Below are 22366 nucleotides of genomic sequence, written 5' to 3' on the forward strand. Positions count from 1 at the left end.
GAGTCAGTTCCAATGACGCTTGTAGCTGTGCGGCGAGCCTTTGCAGGGCTTCACGTTGTTTCGCCCGGATTTGGTGAAGAACACAGCTAGGCTGGCAAGGTACCTCTATCCCCACCCCCAACGGTCAGGAATAACCCTGGGCGGTGAACTGCCCTCTGTTCACTAAGCTTGTGGAGTTTTCTGCACTCAGCACTCAGTGAAGCATGCAGAGTTCCCAAAAACTCTGTTCCGCTGAGCAGAATTTTTTCCTCGCTCGCGCTCGTCAATGTCAAGTTGGCGAGCGAGGAAAGTCCACCTCCTGGTGAGGTTTTTCCTCGCTCGCACTAACCAAGGTCTAGTTGGAGAGTGCTAGCGAGGAAATTCAACCTCCAATCTGGATAGGCCTGGGCAAAGTTCGTGGAGTCCCGCCACGCTATACTCTGTGATGTGTCAAAAAAACTCCGCTGCGCTACGCGGAGTTCCGCGAGCGGAAAAACCTCACCAGGAGGTGGACTTTCCTCGCTCACCAACTTGACATTGACGAGCGTGAGCGAGGAAAAAATTCTGCTCAGCGGAACAGAGTTTTTGGGAACTCTGCATGCTTCACTGAGTGCTGAGTGCAGAAAACTCCACAAGCTTAGTGAACAGAGGGCAGTTCCTGGCGAAGTTTTTCCTCGCTCGCGCTAACCAAGATCTAGTAGGAGAGTGCTAGCGAAGAAAATCAACCTCCTATCGTGATTGCTCAACGCGGAAGGTCGGATTTCTCAATGCGAGTGGTCAGGGCAGGTTGCGACTACTTGCGTTGAGAAAGCTTCCGTTCGCGTTGAGAAAGCTGCCGCTTGAGTAGAAAATCTACTCGAGCAGCAGATAGGAAGTTGCGCCCTCATGTGCTGTGCATGGTGCCATTTGCAATGATTTTACTGCTCAGGACAAACACCTGGCGCTCAAAATCACTGCAAATGGCATGACCCTAATGCACTAAGCCGCTCGCGGAACTCCGCGGAACGCAGCAGAGTTTTTTTGACACATCACAGAGTATTGCGTGGCGGGACTCCACAAACTGTGCCCAGGCCTATCCAGGACTGGAGGGGCACCACTTGGTGGGTTAGGACTCACAACAGGCGCAGAGTTAAAGAGAGGTCGAGCCTTTCCTGTCTCTGATGTTCTGATCAGGAGGCTGGCCAACTAGCCCTAGGAGTCACTCTGGGGGTCCTGGGTTCAAGATGCAGATTTAGACCTTCTCACTCAGGCAGCAGGCAAACAGAGTAAGAGGGCAGCAGAGTATCAGTCCTTCTTGCAGGACAGCAGCACAGCAGTCCTTCTAATGAGTCCTCCACAGGACTAGATGCACACTGAAGAGTTGGGTTTGTGGGTCGAATATTTATACTAGGTTCCCTCTTTGAAATGGGAGGAGCTTCTAGTGTCTTCTCTTTACAGAGATGGCTGGAATTTCCTGACTCACTACCTTGGCCCCAGCTTGTCTGGGGACACTGTAGATTGGTGTGAAACCCTATGTGAGTATCCTCAGACAGAGCTTTTGTGATGTGCAAGTGCGGTAGGTAACAACTCCACCCCACTATCAAGTCAGAGATGCCCATCGTGCCAACTCCTGTTCCCTCTTTTTCTCACTGTGTGGGAGTAATTCACAAAGGCCAACCTAGACATGTGGCCCAGGATACAAGCACCAAATGTTTAGGACAAGAAAATGCCAACTTTCTAAAAAATTGCATTTTTAAAATTGTGACTTAAATTTCAACGTTACCATTAACAAGGTTAATAAATTACAATTTGTAAGAGACCAAATTCGACTTTTCTACTTGCTCCCAGTTGAACGTTATCACTCATTAAATGTAACCAGGTAACCCAATGTTATCCAGTGGGAAAGGCAATCCTTACAGTAGTGAAAAACAAATGTAGGATTTGTTTTTACCTATGCGGACATGTACAAGCTAATAGTACAGGCCCAATTTTTTAAATACACTGCACCCTGCTCAATGGGCTGCGATGGACCTACCCCAGGGGTGACATATGTATTAAAAGCAAAGTTTAGGCTTGGCAAAAGCGTTACTTTGCCAGGTCAAAATTGCATTTTAAACTGCACACACAGGGTGCAATGGCTAGCCTTAGGCAGGTTTAAAAACTTCTTAAGTGGGTGGCACAATTTGTGCTACTGTTCTACTAGTGCTTAACCACCACAGGGGCAGCCCTAACCACCTGAACCAGTGGCAATGACAGCGGTTCACGGTGTAACAGCGGTTCACAGTGTACCAAAAGTTAACCAATTTTTTTTAGAAAAAAATAAATAAAATAAGATAAAGAAACAAGTGCACACCAAAGAAAAATACCAAATTCGACCCATATACAGAACATTTTTAGAAAAACATACACAATTTATTCAATATAAAATATATCATGAGGCTCAGACTTATAAGCTGGTACATATCACAATTGGTGGACATACAAGACCAGACAAGTAGCATACAAAAAGAGGTTACATAAAAGAAGGAGTTCCAGAACAAAACTGGGACTACAACAAACAAAACAATGTGTCCTCCATAAATTGCGGCCACTGTTGCGTTGACGACGTTTCGACCTTTGTCATTAGTACATGGTCATCTTCAGGACAGAAAATAAACTGAGCATCACACCTGACAATTTCTAATCATACGGATTGGAACAAGCACAGTAAAAATCAATGCTTGTGCGAATAAGATCATATTTGTATGAAAACGCAGAGCACTTTGCAACTCCGCCCCATTCTTTTCATATCTTCTGCAACTGCTGAAGGTAAATCAAGCAGAACTTAACATCTTTGTGAGCGCCAGAACAAACACAAATTAAGTTCGGGCAGCAACTCGAAATGTCACCACACGTCTTGCACGCCGCAAAATAAATGGAAAACAAGAAAGGACTCAAACTTGCACATTACTAGTAGCATTTGATTTACAGGCCCTGGGTACATAAGGTACCACTTTACTAAGGACTTACAAGTAAATTAAATGTGGCAATTGGATGTAAGTGAATGTTACCATGTTTAAAGGAGAAAGCACAAGCACTTTAGCACTGGTAGCAGTGGTAACATGCGCAGAGTCCTAAAAGCTAACATAAATGGGTTAAGAAACAGGAGGGTGTCTGGGGGAAATGGAATAGTTATCGGGAATGTTATGTAGTTCGATAACGAGACAAGAACAGGATCATAGAAACTCTTTAATGGGGGGAGAAAGGGGGACCTGGGCAGGGGGAGAGAACCTGAAATTTGTCAGTCATCATCAATTGTTATTGACTTACCACACGGCGTGCGGATTGTCAGACTATTATGGCATATGTATGCTGTAAAGGAGATGGCGTGTTGTTGTTTCAGTAAAAGATTTATTTAAAAAAATGTAAAAAAGAAAACAGGAGGGTGAAGGCAAAATGGTTGGGGATGACCCTGCAGAAAGGACTTAATTCAATAGGCATTTATTCATAATCGCTTCTTACCTGGTTGGTGTATGGTCCAATTGTAAACATGGAGCATGCAAGGATTTGATCATTTGTAGTATATTCTGTGGTGAAACTGAAGCATAAACTACCTTTAAATAGGTCCACTGAATGAAAACAACCGCCCAAGAGAACAGCATTCACCAAAACATATGCACATAATTATTAATGGCAGATGAGACCTCCATGTTCAGTTAGTCTGATCATTATGCTGGCTCCTGCAATGCTTAACCCCCGGTTCAGTCACAGACCAAAAGGAGCCAAAAGTTGCACACTTTCCAACATCCTCCAACCAAAAAGAGGTAAGACTGTTCAGATTTCAAACCACTAATCAGCATCCTGAGGACATCACCTAGAATGTCATCACAGGAGCTTAGGCCACCCAATGGCATTACAGAAAATCACATCACATGAGGATCAGAAAAAAGGTTTGTGTGGTTTTTAACCTAAATGACATCATGAGCTATAAATGATATGTCAAAAATGAGTGAGCGCAGCTGTGGCCAGCCTTAACCGCACTAATACATAATTTAGTATCTCTTGCAGCAGATGCAAGGAATGTATTTCTAAACACTACATAGCCTTCAGAGCATTCTGGCTAATTCCCATCATGCACAGGGAGTTGAAATCGGTCTATTGACACGAACACTTAAGTGCTACCGTAGAGCAAGGAGCACAACTCTGATGCATCTTTAGGCTGTAGTGTTGCCAAAGTAGTCGTCTAAACCTCAAATAAGTAGCTTTGACAATTGTAGAGTTAAGAGACAGAAGAGAGAGCAGGATGTTAAAGCAAGCAGGGAAACTAGCAAAATAAAAAGGGCAAGTGATGCTTATTTGGCGTCTGTTTCCTAGGTTGTGTATAGTTGTTGTTAAGTAGCCTTTCTTTACAAGTGAAATTTTACTGAAGAAAGTTAGGTTGTAATTTCATATTACACTAATTTAATAAGTTATATTTTTACTTGCAATTTTAGCACTTCGAGGACAACAGCTCAGTGTACTACACATGATGAAGTGAAAGTCTACATGCGGATTTCCAGAGGTTCACATATAGGTAATTCTGTAAGGATAATCAACGTAAAAAAGAAAAGACAAGCATTTGCAATGCAATAGGTCTCGCATTTACGCGAGTTCAAGCTATTAGCATTGTAAAAGACAATGCCTTTTGTTTATGTTTTTAAAACTAAAACAAAACAAAAAGGTATTGCCGTTTGTAATGTCAATAGCTTAAACTTGCGTAAATGCGAGACCTATTGCATTGCAAATGCTTTTTTTTTTAACTTTCGAACTCTCTAATGGGAGCCTCTTTTATTTTGGCGACCAGGCATATTTTCTGTCCCAGTCCGACACTGGGCTCCGAATAACAGCGATTATTCTTCTCTATCTGTATTTTTACTGACACAAACTATTCAGTTGGGTTCAAAAAACTTTATTTCGGTCGTTAAGACCATAAAAGTATGTATGCAATACAATAAAAATCTTCACAATATAAAATTGAAAAACACATCCATTGATCATATAAAAATCAATGTGCATCATCGTTGCATGCCAAGGAAATTTAACTGCATTGGCCTATCTGCAGGGCCTTTAGGCTCAGGAAAGTGCAAGTGCATTAATGTCGAGAGGAAAAGCACAACCTGGGTCCCATAAAAAAAAGATCGATTACAGGGACCAAACAGTACACAGCGAAGAATATGAAATCTGTACATCCGGTGAAAACAGTACATTTAAAAGTATACATACAAAGGATTACACATGTAGTGCCCAAGTCAAAAATAATCATCTTCATGAATAAAAATTTAAAACAATAAAAACATTAGAACGAGTTTTTCTCCCTTCTTTGTTTAAGGAGTAAAAATGGACTATGCATTAGCATCTGGTGGAATTATTTTTTTTAGGAGAGCCCCGCGCCTGCGCCACATTGAATTTAAAAATCGAGAGACAGCAAAAACAATGGGCTTGGAGGTAAAAAACTTCAGAATTCTGAGTGCCTCATGGCAGTGCACAAACCCTAAGTTCCTGCACAGCTGCATGAGCCAACACTGCCTTGCAGCTTCGTAGCTTGGACAAAAAAATAGAACATGGAGCTCTGACTCCTCCAGATGGTTCCAGGCCGGGCACCCACGTTGGGCAGTTCCAGACCATTTGCAAGTGAAGGTTCGCATTGGAAGGGTACTAAATCTGAACTGAAGATATACAGCCTGATTCATCATAGTGAAGTTTTGCGAGTCTGAAATAGCGATTGATAAGGAATCGCTATTCCAGACTCGCAAAACGGGATTCATGTAGGAATCGCAATATTTTTTGCGATTCCTACAGGTTCCTTATTTGCGATTAGCTAATTGCTAATCGCAAATAAGTAATAACTCCCCATTCATTTTGATGGGCCCAAAGCCCCGTAGGAATGAATGGGGAGTAATTCCTTATTTGCGATTAGCAATTAGCTAATCGCAAATGAGATTGCGATTTCAAGGGTGCAGGGGTGTCCAAAGGACACCCTGTAACACCTCTGAAATGTAAATTCACACAGATGTTACACACACATGTCCAAAGGACATGTGTGTGTGTAACATGCAACTTAGGAAAATGCATTTAAATGCATTTTTCTAAGTTTCCGCTATTTACCACGAGGTTTGACCTCGCGGTAAATAGCGGCCGAGAATTGTGAATTCGCAATTTTTTAATGTTTCATGAATAGCATTTAAGGAATCTCTAATAGAGATTCCTTAAATGCTAATCCTCGCAAATTTGCGAATTCTTTATTAGCGAATTTTGCATTTGGGATGATGAATCCCAAATGCAAAAATTGCACTCGCAAATGGCCAGATTCTCAGAATCTGGCCCTTTGCGAGCGCAACTTCGCTTGATGAATCAGGCTGATAGTTTCCTTGCTGGGAAAGGTGTAATGTCATCCAGGAAGGGTTATAATTTATACTCATCTTTTACAGTGAGGAATTCAGCTGTCAGATGGCCTGGATCCAGATTCCATGAATGACTGCCAATTTATATGTGCGATACATTCTCACCAGTTTAGAAGTGAGACTACAGTACACGTTTCTTCAGGGTTACTCCAGAGGTTTCGTTTGCCTATCCTACTGCACTCCTCCCTTATCTGTGAAAACCAAGCAATTTTTTCTACATCCAGGAGACCCGGTAACTCTTTTGTTTCTGTCCGATATTCTGCCAGTTCCAGGGTCGCCCACAGTCTATGCCAGAAAATTGGGGGTCTTAGGCCAATATCATCTCCAATCAGCCTTATGCCTAAATCTAGCCCCAGGGGGGGTTAAAGGGGTGCTGGAAGGGAGACCCAAAATCTGTCTTACGAAACTGTTCTCAACTTTGTTACATGACTGCAAGAACAATGTCCCCAGAGTTCAGCCCCATACAATGTGGCACCCTTAGCTTGTGCCTTGTAGAATACAATGATAGGCCCAGTAGGTTTATAGGAGGAATCCCTCAGTAATTTAGCAATTCCGCCAGTAGTCTGTGCTAACTTGAGCTTGGCTTTGGCAATTTGTGGCCCCCACTCCATGTTTTCTGTAAGGGTGACACCCAAATAGTCAAATACAGCAACCCTTTCCAGGACAGTGTCATCTAAATGGGGATTGGGACGTGTTTTCTTGGCTGGGTTGAAGACCATAAACTTGGTCTTCAACATATTTATCTCCAGCCCCCTATTATTGCAAAAGATGACAAAACTGTCCAGTACCCCCTGTATTCTCATTGGCCACTTGGACATTAAAAGGGTAGCATACGCAAACATCAATGCTGGGACCTTTGAGTTTGCTAATTTTGGGGGATCATTATCCTTAACCTCAGTGAGTTGAGCAATCAGTGCGTTGACAAAGAGTCAGAACAGGGTTGGTGCAAGCACACAGCCCTGCCTCACTCCTCTGTCAACAGGGAGTCATGGGGTTAGTTCTCCCCCTTTCCCACATCTTACTTAGTAGTTGGCACATGCAACTTGATAAGCATGCTTAGGAGATAGGAAAGGATCCCCATATCTGTTAGTACCCCCCATAGTTTGTCTCTGGGCACCAGGTCAAATGCCGTTTTCAGGTCCACGAAAATTAAGTAGAACATGCCACCCTCCAATGTCACCGTTTTCCAGAATATAAGTTGGAGCCTTTACATTTGATCAACGGTGGAGGTGTTCTTCCTGAATCCTGCTTAGTATGGGCTTAAAATTTAATTTTCTTCCATCCACCCCTGAATGCGGTCTAGAAGTACCCGTGCAAACAGTTTTTGTGTGACATCGATCGAACTAATTGGTCTGTAGTTTGCAGGGAGTAGTGGAGAACCCTTTTTAAAAACTGGGACAATTTCTGCCCCAGCCCAGGTGTCGGGGATCGGCATACCATACTTTATAGCATTAAATAGTACCCATAGATAGGGCCCCATATTATTGGTTCTTCTCGAAAAAGATCCCCTGGGAGCCTGTCTAATTCTGGTGCTTTACCTGCAGGAAGTTTCTTGATTGCATTTGAAACTTCGAGAAGGGTGGTCCCAACATCTTCATCAGTGCATGTGGGTGAGGAAGTAGTTACTTCAGCTATCAGGCCGGTGTCTGCACCCGAGACCCCTTGAGTGGCGGTATGGCTGTCATTGTGGGGATCAGATTCTGGTTTCATTGTGTATAGCGCCTGAAAATGGTCTGCCACTTTTCTGCTGATATATTCGGCTCTATGGCTGGATTCCCTTCCCTGCAGCCTGTTCTGACTATGGCCCAGAATTCCTTCATATCTCTATTCGTTAGGGCCGTTTCTATGTCCTCCCATTTATTCAATTCCTAGGACTACTTTGCTTGGCAAATAGCCTCTTTGTATAGAGCCTGCTTACATCTTGTTAATAACTTGTTTTTTACTTTGATGGCTGCTATCAAGGCCCATTTCACCTTTCGGCAGTCGTCATTAAACCACGACTGGGTAGCCGATTTTCTTTTCTTAGGGCGTGTTTTTGGGTAGAATATGTCGGCCAGTTTGGATGCCAAACTTGCATGAAGTTCTGTGACTTTATTAATGGGGACTAGATTGTCCCCTCCAGTAGGAACACCACTAAGTTCTTGCAGGACTGGGACAGCAACTGCATAAAGTGCACTCAACTTCTCCTGTGATTGCTTTATTACCCCCACTTTATTCTTCTATTGTTAATGGTAAGCATTAGCCTGTTCTCGGAGGGGGGACTGCTAGCCGGGGCAATACTTGAGTCCGACACCTTCAGTACCAGTGCCAAGGCATTATGGTCACTATTGTGGCGTGGTACAATGGCAAAATCAAAATCTCTGGGCCATGATTTAGTCTCCACTAGGGTGTAGTTCAAAAGAGAAGCATGGCCAATTCTATTAAATGTACATTTCCCTGGCATATCAGAGATTGTACGGCCATTCCACGCTCTCAGTGAGTGGGTTAGCGAAATGGAATTGATTTGGAGTGCCAAGGGGGACCAGGCCTTGATCGGCTGAATTTGTGGGTCAGGGATTGACCATTGGGAGTCCTCTTCATTGGAGATTGTATCGAGAATGCCGGGGAGGGGCTTCAATTGACAGTTAAAATCACCCCCAACAATCAGCCTCATGTCGGGGGGAACAATAGGAATAAAGGAATTTAGTAAATCACGGGTTGGGGATTCCTTACTCAAGATTACAGGTCAAGAATAGACATTAATAAGAGCAAGCTTCAGCTTGGTTGAAAAGTTAAGCGTTACACATTGAATGTCGCTGGACAATGTTTTCAGGGGTCTAGCTACTCAGCCCACGTGTGAGCCAACCCAAATAGATAAACCCCCCCACGGTCTGCCCCTCTCTCTTGTAGTGGCTGGTATATTAAATGACGCAAATCCGACCCTTGTGGAGTTGTCCCTTGTCCACGTTTCTTGGAACATGCAGATGTCATACTGGTCCAAAAAAAGCCCCCATTTAGGGCAAGACAGTTCACTTTTGAGGCCAGCAAAGTTCCAGGACAGGATCTTCAGCTTACTTCCTGTGTATAGTATTTCTCTAGGGGCATCAGTCCGATGTGCAGCAGGGGTGGAAGTGCAATCTGGTTAAATCAAGATGGGGCCTTCAGAAATTACGATGGGTGGGTTTGCCCTAGTGGTAATAATATTGGGAGAGGCAGAAGGATTGAAAAGTATGGGTCCAGGGAGACCCTCAGGCCCCTCTGTCCCCTGCAAGGTAGCTACGGCCCGAGCCTTCGTTTCTGCCCCTGCCCCTGGGTAGGAGGGCTGGCTTAGATCTCCATGGTGAGGCTCCACTCGCCCTCCCGGGGGCATCGGGGTGTTCTTTCCTTGGCACAGTCCCACTATCCCTATTTGTCAGTCCACTTATTCCAGTACCCCATATCTGTTAGTTACAGGTAGATTAAAGAGTAGGGTTCTGGTAAGAGGGTACCTATAGCTAGTGTTCTGATGTTCTATAGACTGCCTGTGATAAACTGGGATTACATCTGCCCTACCGGAGTTATGACGGTGGAAATAGAAATGGTCAAGGGGGAGGGCTCTCACCTCTGTGTGGGGCTCTAGGTGGGTTAACTTTCTGGGTTAGTAACCTGCGAACAGTCTGGGGATTTTTAAAATTAACCACAAAGTCCCCTTGGATAGTTTTTTTGCTTGATCCCACCCAAGCGACTCTCCGGACCATTAGAATTTCCCCAGCCCTTTCGTAGGGACACTGCCTATGCCTTGCCAGCCAAAACAAACTTTTAATCCTCAAGTCTAATTGTGACTCCCTCTGGGTATTATTGAGCACAGGTACCCCTGCCAAGATGATCACATAGGGGGATGAGGCTGGTGGAAGGTTTATAGTTGTCTGGGTAACTGCTTCTATCCTACCCACTGAGCACTCTTGCCTCCCAACTCTTCTCTACTTGTGCTAGGCACTGGTACACTATTATTACTTTGTTGGATACTCTACATGGTATGGGTTGCAAAATCATTCCCAGCCTCACAATAAGGTTTCCTCGTGGTTAAATGCACTATACGATCTTGCCCTCATTGTACACCAGAGCACTGAGGTGTGTGACATTGTATTTCTTGGCTAGTGGTCATGTGAATAATTGGGGCTTGGGTCCAAAGACATCACTTGATTGTCTAGGGGAGCCTGACTGGCAAGATCTACCTGGCAACTGGAATCGCCCCCCCTCGGTGCAGTTTGTATTGTGTTAGCACAGGAGTACATTTGGCTTGGATCCCCCTAGTTGTCAACGTATCTATTCGATCAACTAAAGAGGCAACTTCATCCTTTACAGTAACTCTTAATTGGGTCAGCAGGTCTACTAGTAGGGTCTGAGCCCAGGATGAATAGTTTAAGTCTATACTAGTGTTAGTAGTGGATTCTGTTATTGGATTTTGCTTGGGAGTGTGTTCTGCACTTGCCTCGGGCCTCCCTTTCGCTTTCTTGCTTTTAGGTGCACCCCTGCTTGCTTGCCTATGTTCCCCATTCTTGCGAGTGCCTATGTCAGCATCCCCCTTTCGAGTTACAATTGTCGGTGCATTTGCTTGTTGCTGTGGGAACAAGGGAACATTTCCAAAAGATGGGGGGCTGCAGGGGTAGTGTTAGGAGTTGGCGTAACTGTTAGGGGAGGGGAAAGATCTAGAGGTATTGACAGATGCCTTTCAGTACGTTCTATTTCTGTTGTGACAGCACCTATAGCCCTTTGTAGCATTCTGTCAATAGAAATTGGGAGTGGCGGGGAGGAAGGATTTGCTTGGGCCCGGGACTGTTTAGTTATACAAGTACGTTTCCCCATTGTTCAACTTAGGTAGAAATCACAATCAAACTGTGCTTGATGCAAGTCAAACAGTCTAATTGGCAATAGACAAGCACACAAACCTATAAGCAGTATAATCAATAGACGGCCCGAGAAAATTCGTTAGGCCCGTGAATGGAAGTAACAGGTACTCCCTACCCGTTGGGTTCAGAGTAGGTGGGGGTCGAGCAACCACAGTCATGAAGGAATTGTTGTTATGATGGTAAGGGGGCGCCAAGGAGAACCCTGTCTGCTTGCGGTGGGAAAGTGCTCGTTGAACTGGTCCTACGCTGTAAAATGAGGTACGGCACTGCCATATACTCCAGTGTATATGTTCACTCTCAAGCGCAGTTCTTCAACTCCACTCTAGGAAGTCCAGTTAGCAGCAACTTCAGGGCATTTGGTGGTAGGCAAGCTGGATAGCCTCAATGCAACTAAGGAAGTCTTACCCTTGGTCTACGTTGAAGGTTGGAATCAAGGGGGCTGGCTCAGCCCTGCCTCTTCCTGGCAATGACGGGCCCACCCTTGGCTGGGCTTCGCCCAGGCGCAGTCCATGCACGTCCCGCACCGCAGGTGATCCAGGCGCTTCTTCGGGCACGTGGGTGCATTGGCGCTCCTCCCTCCTGGGAGAGCAGAGATCCCTGGGACTTGGAGTCCCCACAACCAGCAACACAGCTGCGTACCGTGCCGCGGGTGATCCCGGCGCTTCTTATGGCATGTGGGTGCCTTGGCACTCCTCCCTCCTGGGAGAGCAGAGATCCCTGGGACTTGGAGTGCCCACAACCAGCAACATAGCAGCGTCCCACGCCGCGGGTGATCCCGGCGCTTCTTATGGCATGTCGGTGCCTTGGCGCTCCTCCCTCCTGGGAGAGCAGAGATCCCTGGTACTTGGAGTCTCCACAACCAGCAACACAGCAGCTTCCCGGTAAAACTTTAAAAAACACTCTATCACATGGCTGAACACAAAATAAAAATGTCTGGTTTTGGAAGATGAAGAAACAACAACGATGAGCCATGTCCGCCCCCACGTGCTTAGAGACCTGTTGTACGTGTTTTTGGAAGAGGGTGCGGGTTAGTAAAGCACCGTGCTTAACACGTAGCATGAAAGAACATAGGTCTCAGCAGTCACAGGGAACTAGCTGTTATGAAAATCCGCAATCATTCAGTTGAATCTGCTATCAATCACAGGAGGAGACGGGTCCTCTAATCATAGCTGGGTGTGAGTGTGAAAGGCATGCAAGCTAGGAAGTCAAGCACAACCTCGTTTTATGACAGCATTGTGAGTGGATAAGTACACTGGCAAGATCAGGACCACACACAGGCGGTATTCTCCAGGTTCACTCGAAGGTTAGAGAGTTCTCGGAACAAAGCCACGTGAACAGACTACTTAGATGCGTATTGTCCCTTTCACAATGGCAGCTTTATCTCAAATTAATGTACCCACCGCCTAACAAAAGATGACAATAACGCTGTGCCTCTAAATGAGTGGTGACAGGATCTAAAAAGCAACAGGCATGTCTTCACATGCATTATAGCTCCTCTTTGTCGAAGCACCATTCCAGTCGTTTTTTTAAATTACATATTTATTTCTTGCAATCGTGTACTTCTGTTTCCTCACATATTTTTCCATTTTAAGACTATAGCTATTTTAGGTAATAAAAGACTGCATATGTTTTCAGACAACGTTGACATTTTCCGTTAGTGTCGAAGGGCCAGGCATTGGCTGCATATGGTGTCAATGTCTATAGCTCTGCCCCCTTCCAACCCAGTGCCGTCCAGTTGTGCCTCGGAGCATCTGTGAGAGTAAACGCTATCATGGACCAGCAGGCATTGAACTGGGTAATGTTTTGATAGCCAGACCTCTGGGCCTTGCGAATCAACGTAGAAGGTGCAGGGAGAAAAGTAAATAAACAACAAGTGCACACGCCAAAAGTGGGAGGGTTGAGGGGAGTGCGGCCGACATCCCACAAAGCATTTCCCTTGCGGGAGCGAGCCAGGGGCACCATGTGTTTGTAAGTTAATAACAAATATATGGTGTCAAGCTCGCTCCCGCAAGGGAATCGCCAAACGTGCACGTGTTGCCATTGAAGGCAATGAAACGTGTGCACGTTTGTTGGGACAAAACTCAAATCGATTGCTAAAGGTCTTTTTCCTATGCTAGGAATGCACGCTGCGTATGCGAGACCTAAAAAATGAAAATGGCAATCCCCAGCGTGATCCCATATACACACAAATGCGCCACCAAGCATGTGCACGCATGCTCCATGGTGCTGCCACTGACATTTTTAAAATAGATTTTTTAACTCATCATTACAAAATGGTGACTGCTCATATTGATGCATTAAATAAAAAAAATAAAAAATGCATAACCAAGAATGGGGCAGTTCAATAGGAGACAACAGCTTTTGAACCCACCAAAAAAGTCAAAAGAAACGGGTTGGGGATTGAAGAAAAAAAAAATTTGAGTGAGGCGGGGCTAGTAATTGATGAGATGGGGAGGGAGGCCGCATGAAAAATGCAGTAGTGGCGATGTGAGGGATAGAGTGTAAAAAATAAACATGCACTCCCTTAGCATGCTGGAAGCAATATTAAAAAGTAGTTTTGTGGATGTAAGCAGGGCAAGGATACAAGTAATTCAGGTGAATGGATTGTAAAGAAAATCTGCTCCATTGGAGGGAAAAACTCAAGAAGATGAAGGGAAGCGATCAAATGAAAAGCAAACTATTGTGATGGACTAAAAAGCCAACCAATGATAAGCAATTGACTGACTCAAAGCACACTGTAAGTATTGGTATTTTACACAACAGGTCATTCAACAACAGACAGTTGTCTGTAGGCAAGAACTAAAATATATGTGGAGGAGTGTGCTTTTTAAAGGTATAATTCAGGAGCTGTTGGGGCGGTGTGTACAGTGCCGGTTGGCACAGGTAAGAAGGGTGCGGTGGCAGGGCGGGGACAATGTCAGGGAAGTCAACATACAATGGGGTACATTAAATTAAATAAAACCACTAAACTTGCGATCGCCGCATTGCCTAATCGGCCAGCGCAAGCTAAATGTTTTTAAAGTTTTTTTTTATTTAGTTCAACTTATCCCACCATATGTCGACTTCCCCGACCACCACCTGCCCCACGGCCCCACCGCTCTTATCTGTGCCGGCCGCAACTGTGGGTGAGTATTACTTAGCATTGTATCCAAGTTGTTTCAAGGTAAGCAGAAATATGCAGAGTCGAATTGTAATGATGTTGAGTCTTTCATGGTCTTGCAACAATCTTTGCTGAGGTCGGCACTACTTGTATCCACGTTTCTATTCACTAAGAGGTAACAATTGAGCCTGTTATCTAGGCGAGAGAACTAGCAGGTAAAACCGTTTGACTCCTGAGGGGTTACACAGGTCAACACCTCTTCTCTCAACTTTCTCAACTCCAGTAAATTGTGACTTCTTTTTGATATGCTTGTTTTTCATCTACTAACAGATAGATGATCATTTCATATCATCTACTAATTCCAGAGTTAGTCATGGTTTCATTGCAGTTTATGTTTCCTTCTTTCATTCTATCGTGTCCAGAGACGTGTTCCAGAGATTTCTTGACTTCCATGGCACAAGGGCTCCTGTTATCTTCAATAATTGCACCATTTACTTCATGTTTGCTGTTAGCACAATATTGTTTCTGCATCCTAAGTGCATGCCTGCTTTCCTGTGAAGATATTTGCAGTATATAAGGAGTTTTAATAGTAGATCTTTTTCAGGTTACTACTTGTAACTTATCTAATGCCTCTCCTGTGTTTTTACTGAAAAAGTATCCATTTGCTTTTTGAGATTAGTCTTTTTTTTAAAAAACTCTTTATTTGTGATTGCATGACTTATCACATTAATAATAAAAAATTTGTATAGCGCACATATCACCCCCAGGGGGGTCTCAAAGCGCTTGTACGCATACCGTTGTGGAACCCGTGCATGACATCAAAATTTTTTAGCATGACTCTCATAAAACTTAAGTCTTAACCTGTCCCCACCCCACCCAACTCCCCTTCCACCCCGTACGTCTCCTGGCCTCTCCGCCTATAGAGTAACCTTTCTTTGGCATGAAGACAAGGTAAATCAATTTCACCTAGAGAAGTATACCCGCATTCGTCTGACTAACCTGTGCGCACACTGGGCAATTCCCCATCCATCATCTCTACTATCTCCCTCCCATTAGTCTCAGTTATGAAGTATCTGCCTGTGAGGGCGTCAGATCTATTTCCTCTATCTCCAGCAGCATTCGCTCCCAATCCTGTGCAATTGGATATTTCCGTAGCCCCTTCTCCTCCTCTCGACACAAAACTGTACCTTCTGCCCTGCATCACTTTAACAGATCAGAGCGCCACATCTCTACAACTGGAGGCCTGGCGGACTTCCACCTCATAGTTAAAGCTCTAATTGCTAACAACAATGATAAGTCCAAGAACTTCAACTGAGCTTTATGATTCTTGGGACGTTTCCTGTGTCCTATCAGGCAATGCAGTGCCCCTTCTGGTACCTGCAGGGCTGTGACTGTGTGTAATATATGGCAGACTTTCCCCCAGTAGCTGCATAGGCATGGACATGACCACATCATATGGAGAAGGCCGACCTCCTCTGTCTGACAACGGGGACAGCAGTGGGAAGAATCAGGGAACATCCTATGTAACCTTTGAGGGGTAAGGTATGCCCTATGGAGTACCATAGACTGTATAAATTTAAACTTGACATTCCTGGACACCTTTCTGGGATGTTCAAGGATAATTTTCCAAGCCCCGTCCGTCAGAGCATCTCCATTGAGATTAGTCATTTATGTGGATCAGGGCCATGTTTTTCTTTCAGAATCTAAGTTTTCATGGAGCCTGAATATTGTGTTATTCCTTCATTCTGCTAGCATGAACTAGCTCCTGATACATCCCCTGCCTTATATTTGCAATGAAGTTGTTTTGAGTACTGCTTTTTCTATTAATGGGTACTGTGTTAGCGCTTTTTATATTTTAGCCTAACACTATGTGCAGCAAGATGTGAATTTGTTTATTTCAAGCCTGCTAGAGTATTAAACATTTTTTCAAGTACCTTCCAATTGCATTCATACACAATGGTTCACTTTTGTTCATGTAACTAGTTTATTCTGACACCTTTTAATGACTTCAGGTCAGAAGAGCTGAATCAGTATTCATGTACTGGGTTAGTGCTAATGTGATAGGGTTATGTGACGATTCATAATTGTAATTTGATTTGTTGGAATTGCAATTTTTTGCTAACACCTTGATGATTTTGCAGTTTCAATGCTTTCTTGTGGAGGAAATGGCTATATAAATCCTTGAATTTAGGGGCGAGCTGGAGATACTTTGGGACAGATTTACAAGCCCCTTGCGCTGCTTTTACGGTGCTGTTGCGTCACTTTTGTGACGCAGCGGCAGCGCAAAAGATGCGCCATGGTGCGGGGTATTTACAACTTGACGCATCTCCCAGATGCGTCACATTGCAAAGCCCTGCGCCAGAAGAGGCGTACCATCGCAAGGGGAGGCGTTTCAGCGCAGGAACGCCTCCCAAAAGTGGTTGAGTGAAATTTACAAGATTTCACTCAGTCACTTTTGGGCCCATGCTGCGTCAAAACCCTGCGCCTGCTTGAAGCAGGCGTAAGAATTGACGCAGCATTGTGCACATAGGGCCCCCCTGATCATTGCTGGAGCTGCGTCGCGCTTGCGACGCAACTCCAGCAATGCGCCGCTTTTACGGCACAGATGCGTGACGCATCTGGGCCGATTTTGCCCCATGGTGCGCCGCATTGTAAATGCGGCGCATCAAGGGTGGCGGAGCTGCGGCGCACAATTACTGGCGCATCCCTGCCGATATGCAGGGAGGCGCCAGTAATTGTAAATCTGCCCCTTTGCCTTCTGCCCAATCTCTTACTCATTTTGCTTGGCATTTGAGACATAGTTTGTTTTTTATTTTGCCTATTATAATTCATTGTTCCTATTACTGCAAGCCTTCATGGCAATGGCTTTAGTCATTTAAATGAGATAATTGGCTGTTTCCGCCATCTGTCTTATTTAGAGTGTAATGATTTGTGTGCACTCTAAAAGGTACAAGTTGCACATTCCTCAAATTTTGGCAGGCATCCTGTATCTGCCAAACGTTAAATAACCCCCAGAGTTCATTTAACTCCTATAAGGTACGTGGGCACGCTGAATACCTAAACCTGCCTCTCTACTGGGGATGGTGTTAACCTTGAATCACGAGGCAATGTGATCCAGAGGCAAGATTCAAAATAACATTTCAAAATACAGTTAATAAAGAAAGGACTGACCAAAAAAGTGACTTCTAGAGTGGAGTTTTAAAAAAAAAATTAAGATTTATTACAAAATTCAAATGTCCAATACAGAAATAAGAAACTGTAGATGTATCAATTTATGATCAATGTCCCATATCCCTCAACCTCTAAAGAACACCCCCTGTCTCGGCTGCAGATATGGGAAAAGAAACTGTTAGAGTCGCAGATATAAGGCCATGAAACACCTGTAGGATTCCACGCCAAAATCTTTCACTTCTCTTCTAAATAGAATACCACACCTGATATCTTGGCTATTAGAACTCTTTCCTGTCAGACTGGCACACTGTGGCACTGACAGTTTTTAAGTCTCTTTCTGCCTTTTGTGGCATTGTCTGCTCATTGGAGATTCTCTCCAGATGCTTAATCCACGAGACATTGCTGATTATTTTCATACCAAAGCAGAGATAGGGATTACCAGTGGCTATTTAATTTTGAAGGGCAGGTAACAAGAGCTAGTGTACCCTTCAGAAAAACACGGTTTGCAGTGTGTTGTCTTTCACCTGGAGACGTCATGTGCCAAAGAAGCTGAGGTTTCTCGGTGAAATACTGTTTGCAAAAAGGGGCATCACCAGGGAGACCAACATCAGAATTACAGATTTCTCCCCATAATTCCTAATTTCCTAGGTGACCCAAATAGTCCAAAATATCCATGGTATCTCTTTCCACAATCTGGAGTTTCCAAAGCCACCGGCATCTGTACCTCCTTAGCGGAGGTACTACACTTGGGAATTTGTAGCAAGGCAGTCATTCCTGCTTTTTTTCTTTTGAGATGAACATCATACTCTCCCACCTGGCATAGTGTGGAGAAGTGTGGCTCAGGGGTTAGAGGCGGCAGACCCGGAAGCTGAGATCGGCCCTGGACCAGGGTTCAATTCCCCGCCTCGGCGGGTCTTGGGCTCAAAAATTCCACGGACTCGATAATTCTCGCTCCGGTGCCATCTCAACTCACGGGTTCACACTCTGCGACTCTGGGCAATAGCTTGCTTAATCTCCACAATGGCCCCTCGCGGCGGGATGCCTGGCTTTCACCTTGTGGATACCCTGCCTGGGTTATCTCACAGGGGAATACCAGGACGGGTTCCCTAAGCAAGCGCCGGGAAACCCTTTGTGGGTAGCTGTGCGCTATATAAGCTCAAATACATTTACATTTACATTACTAGGGTATGACTACCACTTTGGTTTTATTTTTATTATAGCCTTAGAGCTCAGCTCGTCATCACCCACGGGTGTCGTGTGCTGATGACGAGCTGAGCTCGTCATGGTGCCAGCAAAAGTGCAAAATCCAGCACAGGGGGGGAAAATGGCCAGCAGTCATGTGGTTAAAAGCCCGCTCCAATTGAGGGCCTTTAACAAGGGAGCATGCCTTCAATGGCCTGTAGAGGCAGCTAACAGAGGGCTCTAAGGCTATTTAAACATTCCGGCCTTAGAGGACAGAATGTTCTAATTTGTAAAACGAAGGCCTTACGGAGCCCATGGGGATTGAAATCCCCTCAGGCTCCGTGAGGCCTTTGTTCACATCTGTTGCTGTGAACATACATTGGAATGTTGATGCTCCGGGCATTTACCAGCCAATAGAAGCCCGGAGGACTCCATTGTTTTAAATTTCAATTAATTATGATTATCACATTGGAATGTTGAGAGCCCCTTTGAAGACATTTGAGGGGCTCCGGGCTAATTATGGCTGGTATAAGCCTTCTGTTCCAACATTCCAAAGTTTATCTTTATGTTTCTCTCTTTTTAACTTAGAAGATTCTACCCTTAGTGGGTGAAATATTCTAATAGCCTTCGAGCCCTTCTGCCTTGGGCTTACCGGTTGTAAAAGGCCCTCATCCTCGTTATAGCCCGAGCCGCACTCGGGTTCAGGGCCTTTAGCAACTGGTATACAGCGGACAGTAAGGCCATATTAAATCCTTCTGGAAGCAGGATTTCACAGAGACCTTAAGAAGATCTTGCGAGGCTGTTAGGGTGCTGATGAGAATAATCATCTGCATAGAGTAATATTGGGACTTTTACATATCCATTTTTCAGGACATCCTTGCTTGCCTCTGCTACAGGCTGAGAGACGTCATCTGTGTAAAAGAGATATAAAGGGATGCAGTATTGAAATAGCCCATTTTGATGCCTTTACTACATCGGAGGGTACTTGAACTCAGGCCCATCCTAACTTGGGCTGCGCAGTTACTACAGAACCTCATGATTTCATCCTCATCTGAGGATCCACTGCCAGCTTCTCTAGTATAATCCACAGAGTTGTGGGAGGAGGAAACATGGAGGCCTGCTGACAGACAGGTTGGGGTGCTCCTTTACTCACCCGCCTTGCTCCTAAAGAGTACGCCTAAGATGTAGATTTGTTCCACTTTTCTGTTTCAGACATTTTGAAATACTAGGCTGCGGCAGCACACTTACTGAATCTTGGTGGATGAGGATTCCAAGCAGAGAGGACAGAATAGTGCCAAGTTTAACATTTTCTGGATCTCATTATGGGTGCTGCCTTGTGCAGGGCTGGGTTGTGGCTTGGAGGTGTGCCACAAACTAGTTCCTGCGAGGTCGGGCTGTTGCTTGGAGTACTGTTTGCTTTTCTTGACTGCACCACGATTTGAGTCAGCATAAGCCCAGCCTGGTCGCTGATGCTGTGGATGACCTTTCCTGGTGCAGACCCCTTTGAGAACGGAGATTGCTCATCTAAGCAACCACTGTAGAGTCAAGCACAAGGATTTTTCTGCCTTACAAACGAATGTCTCTATGACAAATGAAATCCCGGCAGTGGCAAAGAGAAAGAAAAAAACATATTTAAGTGTCTCTGTCTTGAAACACCCCAAGGCTGGGAATTTTGAGTTATCAATTAAAGTTTCCTAAAAGCATCCATGGATCTATAGAGAAGGAGACAGTGAACGGATTAAGAGATATTTTTTTTTAAATCGAAAGAAGTAATTGCCTGTGCTGTCCTTCATATCACATACCTCTTTCACACAGGCTTTGTACAACGGGTCATCTTAATAGAATTTCTTAATTTGTCTCTTTTCCCCTCACTTAGCCTTTCTTTCCTACTAATATCCAAAGATCTGCCCTCAATCAACAATTTTCCTTTTATGGATATTCTAGTTTTCTTCCACTCACATTCCCTTACCAAACTGGAAAAGTTGGTGCTTGATGGTCTAAGCCCCCCAAACACAAAACTGAAGGTAAGCTAAGCAACATTTTAGTTACTGTGGGGAGCTCAGGGCTCAAAAACAAGATTTCATAAGAGAAACTAAGATGATATTTTATTTAATTCTGCTCACAAGAAGTGAGATTTGCAGGAAATGGTTACTGAAACCCTCCTGAGCTTAAATGGCTACAGTTTGTAGGAATGTTACACAAATTAGAAATAAGAAGTTGTATCTGAAGGAATCCTAACCTTTGGCAAAATCCTGAGTCAGGTTTAGGAAAGGCTGGTATGTGATGATTTTGAGATACACCGCTCTCGTTGGCAGGCTGGCACCTGAGCACGTTCTGCACATTGGAAGAGTCTAATGGCTAGTCCAGCAAGATGGTATGAATCTGGTGGCTTCTGTATATGAAGGTTTTATGAGGACTTGTTAATAAAAGAAAAATGTTTTAATGAAATTGGACCAACACATTTACTATGGTTGATAAAGGATAAGTATTGTGAGATGTCTTGCTTTGTACTGCTTTTGTACTCTACATTGAGGTGTACTATAGCTCGTTCGATAGGCCTTTGCTGAAGCTTCACTGGGCGGGTGTTAACATGCTCTCCTCTTCCATTTACACTTGGAAAATCACTCAAGATTCTTTCATGAGGAGCTTGTGGTCTATGTCTAAGAGTCTTAGTCGTCTGTGTGAGTTTTGGCTTATTTAGCCCCTTTCTTGCAGTTTTGGGCTGCTACAATGTCTGCAAATCTAGAAATTCTTAAAGTGTCGCAACAAACTTAAGGGCCTCATATTCAAGAAAATTATGCAGCCTGGTGCCACAAGCCATTTTGCTGCACTGTACTGCGTCATTTTCAAAGCACAGTGATGCGTCGTAATAACAACAATACAATGCATCCCTGTGCTTTCCCCTGTATGGGTGCACCAGTGGCTGCCATGCGCCAGCACAGTCAGCGTTGCATCGGTTTGCAAGGATGCCTGCGCTGGTAGATCATTGTTTTTGTGCAGGAAGGGACACCTTCCTGCACGAAAACGATAATTAATGGAATTTTCCTCTTTCTATGAGTGCTGCAGGACGCAGCACATATAGAAAGAGGGAAAAACCGAGAAAAAATAAAAGTATTTCTCCATGTTACGCTATTCCTATGCCTTCCCTGGTGAGGTGTGGGATTCTGTCGCATTCCCAGTTTCACTAAATTTTGTGAATCGGGAATGTGTCAAGTTCCATGGATGCTGCGTGGAAACACCCACAGCAACACCCATGGAACGCCCCTTTCAGTAATGCGTGAAAGGGGCCCATATTTACATGGCCATGAAAAGTCACGCAGGGTGACTTTACTTGGCCTTGTCAATATGGACAAGCACCATTGCGCAGCCGGTGCGTTAAAAAAGTGACTCACCGGCAGTGCAATGGGCTTGTAAAAAAGCACATAAATGTTTAATTGAGAATCGGAATCCATCATTTAATTATCTGTCTGAAGCCCTACCTCATTTGAAGCTGGGGCTTCTGACGTTTGATTACATCATTTATAGCTCTCATAATAATCACCAGGCTAAAACAGTCTTCTGCTTTGCCTGTCTTTCTTTGGTTCTTCCATTGTTTGAAGTTTGAAATTTGTATTGCTTTTGCATAATTTCCCAATTTTAAATAAACATACTAAACTTATGATGGACTG

The sequence above is a fragment of the Lissotriton vulgaris genome, chromosome 4_1, assembly GCF_964263255.1.
Source record: "Lissotriton vulgaris chromosome 4_1, aLisVul1.2, whole genome shotgun sequence".
Taxonomy (NCBI): domain Eukaryota; kingdom Metazoa; phylum Chordata; class Amphibia; order Caudata; family Salamandridae; genus Lissotriton; species Lissotriton vulgaris.